Consider the following 8,215-nt stretch of genomic DNA (forward strand, 5'->3'; position numbering starts at 1 on the left):
CCACTCTGCTGACTTGTGGAAGCTTATGAACAGGAAGCAGGATGAAGAAGCAGAGGCAGCAGGGGGCACAGGTTGGTGGACGCAGAGGTCTGGTCAGCTGTTTGACTCCACTGTCAGTAGTCTGCTGATAGTTCTTGGAACTCAAGGAAACAGACCTAAGTTCCAGCTCCAGCAGAAGTTGGAAGGGACAAAGAGAACTCGACTCCACTCAGTCTTTCTCTCTTGTAAAACAGTTTATGACACCAAGGTGGTGTCATGAGGCTGTGACATAATTGATAGGTTGAGCTACACCCCTACCCTTACTCAGGAGTGTCAAGTTGACATAATCCCTAACCATTACAATAGCATACACTTACATGTATGGACAATATGGATTTGTTTATAGTTTTAGATGTCCATGAAATTTGATGCTTGTTTTTTTTCAGTTGTTTCATCTTGAGAAATGCCAAGAGTGTTCTTCGCTTTTGATTTTCCAACTCTTGGTCTGCTCTGAGCACATTTCATTATATTAGTTTACTTTACCTTCTAACATGTCTTTAAACTCTTCAATGTTTTTATTTCATATTTTTCCCATTCACTTTAGCTACTTTACATTAAAAACAAATTTCAATTTCTTCTGACATCCATTTAAATTTTTTCTTTCCTGTCTTTTTAAAGGATCTTTTGCTTTTTTGATGTAGGTTGCTCTTAGTGCCATCTCATAACTCATCTCATCTTTGGTCATTGGTGTTCAATGCACCAAATCTGTTCTTGAGATGATCTTTAAATCCACGTGGTATATACTCAAGGCCCAATTTTGGCTTTCATGGACTTGTTTTAATTTTCTTCAGTTTCAACTTAAGCTTGAAATGAGCAGTTGACGGTCAATTCCCCTGGTCTGTTTTAACTGATTATATTGCTGATTATATTGTCTTATCCTACAGATGTAGTTGATTTGATTCCCGTATATTCCAACTGGCTAGATGCACATTTATGTTGTTGAAAAGGGGCATTTGCAACAAATTAGTCTATCTTGAAAAAATCTATCAATCTCCCACCTCATTAATTAAATCATTAAATTAATGCAAATCAATGTTATGATGAAATACCATCTCACTCTTGTTAAAATGTCCCTGGTCTTAAAAACTGAAAACAACATATGATGGTGAATGTGTGGGGAGATTGGAGCCATTATTGACAGCTTTTAGGAATGTAAGAGGGTACAACTACTATGAAAAATGGTATAGGATTTCCTTTAAAAATTAGAGATTGAACTATATCCAGTAACCCAACTTCTAGATATATGAGGGAACATCAATGAGTTTTTGCAAAAATGGAATAAAAATATATTGGAAATATATATATTTTACCACAAACTTTTAAGAGTGTCCTCTTATAGCCAGGAGACCTAACAGAAGTGAAATGAACAGACAAAAGCACATATATGTTTATTTCAGCACTATTTACAATAGCAAATATATGGAAATAACCACTGATGTGCAAGTGCATGTGAATACATGAATGTGGTACATAATGCAATAGAATAATAGTTAAAAAGAATAATGAGTTCTCCAAACAACTTGGGTGCATATGTAGGTTATTATGTTGAACAAGATAAGTCAAACACAAAGACAAATATTGTATGACCCTACTTTGTGAAAAGACAGAAATAGATATACATACATAAATCAATGATTACTGGTAGTTACCAGGATGGAAGTGGGAGGTGAAGCAATCACTTTTTAGCTAATTGATGCCTACTTTTTTGTGCGGTGGGAGAGGCAATACCAAATATGTCAATGTCAGAAGTATGCAAAACTTGACCAAGTTAAATGATAAATTCAGAAATAAACAAGAATAAGGGATGTTGTAATCCAGATTCCAACATTGCTCTTTAAAGAGACAGAAAAATTAACCATTGACCTTATATGGATAAGACAGCTACCCCTCAGACTCAGGGAAAATGGCAACTAGCTAAGACTCACCCGTCTGGAGCTCCTGCTGCCAGACCCAAAAATTGGGAGGTAGAATGAAGGAAACTGGGAATTGGAGTCTTGAAATTAGAATTAGGGTACTAGGGTCACTTATGAACCCCCTTTTTGGTGTGATGTCCACTCAAAAGCGAACCAAGAATGCTCTAAATCGCTCTAGGTTCAGCGAGCTGGGATGACAGGCTCCAGCTGTAAAGCTCCTAGTGCCCTTTCGCTGGGAGTAGCGATTTCTCCAGGCTGACACCCTAAAGGGGACATAATCCCAGACACGAGGAGAACCCCACTCCAGAGCTCTCCGAGAGGTTAGCTGCCTTGAGCTCATAGCCTGGGGAGTGGGGGTGCATGTAGCAATAATTTTGAGTAGAAGAAATAGCAGAATTTTACCTGAGGCAAATCATGGTATAGGAGAAAATAGGTGGATAGTCGGAGTCCAGGGGGTGAATTCAGTTCCAATTGACTGAGAAGGAACCAACCCTCCTGATAAGCTAGATCTCCCCCTCTGGGGGTCAGCATGACAGCCCCCAAATCAGAGCACCTCACAAGCATAATATTAAAACGAGTGAAATATATACTATGAGTGAAAACTCAAACCCCAGTCTTGTCGCTTAGCTCCAAGGAGCACATAGAAGGGGGCCCTTAACATAAACCAGCATAAGAAGAAGGCCTCCTAAGGAATGCCAGAACTTAGCTACAGGGCCTGAAGGATTTTTGCATAACAAAGACCCGTTGAAGCAAGTCTAAGCTTCTAAGAACATGGAGCTAGAACTCAGAGCCAGGGAGACAATTTAGTTTGATTTTATTCTAGCTGGCCAGGGGGAAAAAATTCTCTGCTCTAGTAGGGCACCAGCAGTCTAGATAGGACAATAAGCCCAGCTTCCTTCTCAGTTATTCTACACACAGCTAGGGAGGTCCTGCCTGTCCTGGGGCCCTACACGGGAGTGTAGGAACACCCCGCCCCCCGCCCCTGCTATATAGTACTACACATAGCACAAGGCAGGTATATCAGTGAACTCCAGCCCTCAGTTCAGTGGTGGGAACTGATGTCTGGCTACTGGTGCGATCTTCACTTTGAGAGTAATACCACCCTGCATCTGTGGAACCCTACATCAAGTGGGCACACCACCCACTACCTTGAGGAAGAGTTGGAACTCCTCTAGCCCCACGGACAGGTAATCAAGTCTCAGTTATCTTCTTACTTACCACTCTATTTCTTGTTTATTTACTCACTTGACCTTCTATCTTGCCTACTGCAGTTGGTCTCAATGAGCTCAGGTTTGTTTTGTTTTCTCCATTTCTTTCTTCTTTTTCCCTCTTTTTTTCTTTCCCCCTCTTTCTCATCTTCTCTCCCTCTCTTTCCTATCATACGCCACTACCAGCTTCCAGGCCACTACCCTCTGCCGAGGGCAAATCAACCCAAATAGCAATGGGAACTTCAGCCTTCCCTCTGTGGAAGTGCTACACACCACATGAGGTGGCTCTGACAGCCATCTACAGCGCAATGTGCTGCTGAGGAAACCTCTTTTAGACCTCTAAGGTGATCTCACCAACTAGGGCAATTCTGCCTAGCACTACTGGGTCCTTGCCTTAAAAGGGCACACCAGCCTGCCATCGTGGGGCAGGGTTTAAACCCCTCTGGCCCCACACTCAGGCAATCAGCGATCAGCTATCTCTTTATTCTTTACTTCCTCATCTCTTTCTTCTCTCTTTACTACCACAGCCATTTGTAGTGAACACAGTTGAGTTTTTTCCTCTTCTTTCTCTTTCTTCTCTTTTATGTTGTTCTCTTTTCCTCTCTCTCTCTGATTTTATGATTCTCTCCTTTCCCTCTTTTTCCTTCACATGCCGCTGCTGGTTTCCAGACCCCTACCCTCTGCCTAGAGGAACTCTGCCCACCCAGTGTGGGAGAGCTACAGCCTGTCCCCTAAGACAGTGCTATGCACAGCATGAGACAGTGCTACACACAGCACAACACAAAGTTCAGCTATCTCATAATCTATTTTTAAAATTTTCTCTCCTTCACTTTCTGTTTCTTTTTCTTCCTTTCTTTTGTTGTTTCTTCACTCTTTCTTCTTTTCTCCTCTTCCTCTCTCTTCGCTCTTTCCTGACACAGTCTCAGCAGATTCAGTTCTCTTTTTTTGTTGTTTTCTTTCTTTCTTTCTTTCTTTTTTTTTTTTACTGTTTTCACTTTTGTTTAGTCTGTGCAATTTATTCGTTTGTGTGTGAGTGGGTGTTAGTTTGCTTGAGATTGTTGCTCGAGTCTTTGTTTTCTTTTTCTTCTCCTCTCCCTCTCTTTCCTTTCACAAGCCACTAGCGGCCTTCAGGCAAGTACCCTCTGGCTAGGGCAACTCTTAAGGCCCAACTGGGGGAGCTCCCACCCACATTTGTTGGCTTTACACGCAGCTGGAGAAATCACACTGTTCCTCTTCCATACACCAAGCAGCAGGGGGTTATCACTTTCAAACAGTGGGGGAAACCCCAGCCTAAACCCCAAGTTCCTACAAGTGGCTAGAGGAAACGCCTGCCTACCACTTGTGGGGCTCCACGCTACTTCAGGGAGACCCACCCAACCTCCAAGGTGATCTAACTGACTATGGTAATTCTCCTTGACAGCGACAATGCTCGACACCAGGGAGGGTATGCCCACACACCCTCCTTGGCACTCCAGTTGCAGAGGGAAACACGACAGGCCACCCGAGGTGCTTTAAGCACCTTGAGGCTTACTCAGAAATCACCCTGTGAAGTGATGCCCTCTTGGGCCCACAACAACCCAATGAGCATCACATGAGAGGACTATACAACTCACATTCCAAATAATGGAATACTGGTCGGATAGGGTAAGAGTGAAACCAAAGGAAGATATAGCAATAGCCTGACCTCTGAGTACAGCTACCAGTAGGTAGTTCGTAGAAACACTCATACAAGTCCCCCAAGAGAGAGCTCAGTGCTCTTAAACTTTGAAAGATGGCTCCAGGTTCCTCTAAAACAACACATAAACAGCAATCAGTCCAAACAGCCTCAATGACAAAGCAGGAGAAACAGGACAATGCCAGAACAAGTCATGAACCTAAGGATGTGCATAGAAGAGGCAGATACTGACCTGCTACAGAAAGAAATTTTCAGAATGCTACTCGGAGTCATACAGGATATGTGGGAAGCAATGCAGGAAAAGGATGAAATGATAGAGGAGATAAAGGTAATTCACCAAAGGGAAATACGAGACAAACTGGCAGACTTTGACAACTGACTTGAGGAGGCAGAGAATTGCACCAGTGACCTGGAGGATATCCAAGCAGACCTCAGCAAACGGGAAAAACAGTCAAATAAGAAAATCAGAGAAGCTGAAGAAAATATTCGAATAATTGGACTACTGGGACAAGTAACAACAAAGAAGTCAACAGCAAAAATAGCGAGGGAATTTTAGAGGAAAACTTCCCCAGCTTGATAAATGAAAATCAGGCAACCATTTAGGAGGCTGAAAGAAAACAAGCCAGACTGAATCCCAAGAAGAAGTCCCCAAGACACATATTTGTCAAATTATCCAACTATGAGGAAAAGGAGAAGATCATAAAAGCAGCTAGGGAAAATCAAGCAGTCACATATACAGGTACCCCAATAAGAGTATGTAAAGAAAACAAGGGCAAACAATTGGTGGAAGAACAATTCTCTATTGCAAAAGAAGAGAATATCAACCCAGATCAGAGATGAAATCAGGAAATTTCTAGAAACCAATGAGAACAAAAAGATGACAAACCAAAATCTTTGGGATACAGCAAAGGCATTTATCAGAGTAAGGCTGATAGTAATAAATGCACACATGAAAAAAGAAGAGAGGCTACTGTTTCATATACTGGCATAAAACTTACACCATTGGAGTAGAGTCTACAGAACGACCCTACTAATAGCAAGAGGATAGATATAATAAAAATCAGAGCTGAGATACAGGAGAGGGGAAAGAAGAAAACTATGGGAAAAATTAATGCAGCCCAAAGTTGGTTCTTTAAAAGACTTAACAGAATTGATAGATTGCTGGCAAACCGAACCAAAGAAAGGAAGGAACAAGTGACAATTGCAAGGATGAGGGATGAAACAGGGGACATTACAACGGACCCTAATGAAATCAAAAGGATCATTACAAAATACTATGTAGCCCTATACTCTAATGAATTCAACAACATGAAAGACATGGACAAATATTTGGAAACACAAGCCCTCCCTAGGCTATCCCAGATGGATGTCAAGAGCCTCAACAGACCCATAGCAATGGAAGAAATAGACAAGGTTATTAAGGGATTACCAACCGAAAAATCCCCTGATCCAGATGGCTTCACAGGAGAATTCTACCAAGCATTCAGGGAAGAACTGACACCAATCCTACACAAACTCTTTAGACATAGAAAAAGACTGAAAACACCCAGATTCTTTCTTTTTTTTTTCAGGATTGTAAACTCATTTACTTATTCACACAATTTTATTCTCACCACCCTCTGACTTGGGCCTCCACTCTTGGCCTCAGATTCAGTCAGTCCTAGGATGAAAGGTTAACTTGGGGACAATCAAGATTTTCCCAGTTCAAATCATTTCAAATGACCATCATATCTGAGGCAGCACTGACAGGCCTGCTACCAGTCATTTGCACCTCGTACCTAGTGTTGGGTTGATCGCAACCACACTGCACAGCCAACAAGTTAACCAGGAATTTGAGCAAACAGACCAAAAATCCCTGGGAAAGACCAAAAGCAGTTCCTAATGAATGCTACATATAGTGACAACTTGCTCCCACTATGAGACTGGTCACTCAGAACAGAGTTCAAGGCACACATCCTTAGGAGGAGATGTTCTGCTCTTAGCCTCCTTGACTGGATTTTTCTGCAGCTCCACAGGCTTTCAACAGGGTGTGACTGGTTCACGCTCCAGGGCCAGAAAGGAGTTACAGTTTGAAACCAGAATGAATGGCCACGATGCCTGAGGTTAGACTTTCATATGTCACCTTCTGAAAACCTGCATCTTCTATCATTTCCTTGAAGTCCTCCTGAGGTGGGAACTTCCGGATACTCTCTACCAGGTATTGGTAAGACTTCCAATCCCCTGCGATGACCTCTCCCAAAACAGGAATGACCTGGAAGCTATATAGATCATAAAGCCTGGATATGAGGGGATTGTTCACTTGGCTAAACTCCAGACAGAGAAACCGTCCTCCTAGTTTTAGGACCCGGTGAGCTTCCTGGAGTGCCGGATCGATGTGTGTCACATTCCGGATCCCAAAGGCAATGGTATAAACATCAAACTTGTCATCATCAAAGGGCAATTCTTCAGCATCTCCCAATACCCATGCAAGTCCTGTTTTGTAGCCTGGGCTTTCTTTTTTCCGACCTTGAGCATCTCCTTGTTGATGTCACAGACCATGACACGAGAACCACCCAGGGGGTCCTCGTCACTCGGGTATTTTGGGGCCATTTCTTCCCGGGATAAATTTTGTTGGGCTCTTAGCTGCTTCTTCTGCTTCCCCTTATACTGAGCCTGAATATACTTAAGGAACCGGAATGCAATATCACCTGTGCCTCCAGCCACGTCGAGCAACTGGGTCCCAGGAAGTGGGTGCATCCTCCAGAGCAGCAAATCCTTCCAAAGACGGTGGATCCCAAGACTCATCATATCATTCATCACGTCATACTTCTTGGCCACACTCTCAAACACCTGGTAGACTTTGCCTCCTTTCTCCTGCTCCGACACTGTCTCAAAGCCGAAGTGCGTTTCCGCTGTCGGCTTCTCTTGGGACAAGAGCCGCACACCGATCGGGCCCCTCGGCCAGGAGCTGCCAAGCCCGGGGAGCTGGCCCGCCAGCCTCGCCCGCGACCACCCCCGGCCGGGGGCGCTCCACAGAGTAGGGCTCCCGAGCGCGGCCATCTTCAGAGTCGTGTGTCCACCCAGACTCTTTCTATTATGCTATTATAAGTCTGATACCTAAAGCTGGAAATGATCCCACAAGAACTGAGAACTAAGATCAATATCCCTAGTGACCATCGGTGCAAAAATCGTTAACAAAACACTGGCCAATAGAATAAAAGAGCATATTAAAAAAAATGACTCACTGTGACCAAATGGGATTCATACCAGGGATGCAGGCATGGTTCAACATACGAAAGCCCATCAGTATTTTTCGCCACATTGGCAGGAAAAATGATAAAAACCACATGATAATATCGATAGATGGGGAAAAAGCATTTGACAATATCCAACAGGCATTC

At 43.2% G+C, this 8,215-nt stretch overlaps 1 pseudogene; it reads right to left on the reverse strand.

The window, feature by feature from the left end:
* Positions 1-6,695: 6,695 nt before the first annotated feature.
* Positions 6,696-7,874, reverse strand: LOC142434203 (2-methoxy-6-polyprenyl-1,4-benzoquinol methylase, mitochondrial pseudogene; annotated as a pseudogene).
* Between the last annotated feature and the right edge of the window lie 341 nt (positions 7,875-8,215).

The sequence above is a fragment of the Tenrec ecaudatus genome, chromosome X (assembly GCF_050624435.1).
Source record: "Tenrec ecaudatus isolate mTenEca1 chromosome X, mTenEca1.hap1, whole genome shotgun sequence".
Classification (NCBI taxonomy): Eukaryota; Metazoa; Chordata; class Mammalia; order Afrosoricida; family Tenrecidae; genus Tenrec; species Tenrec ecaudatus.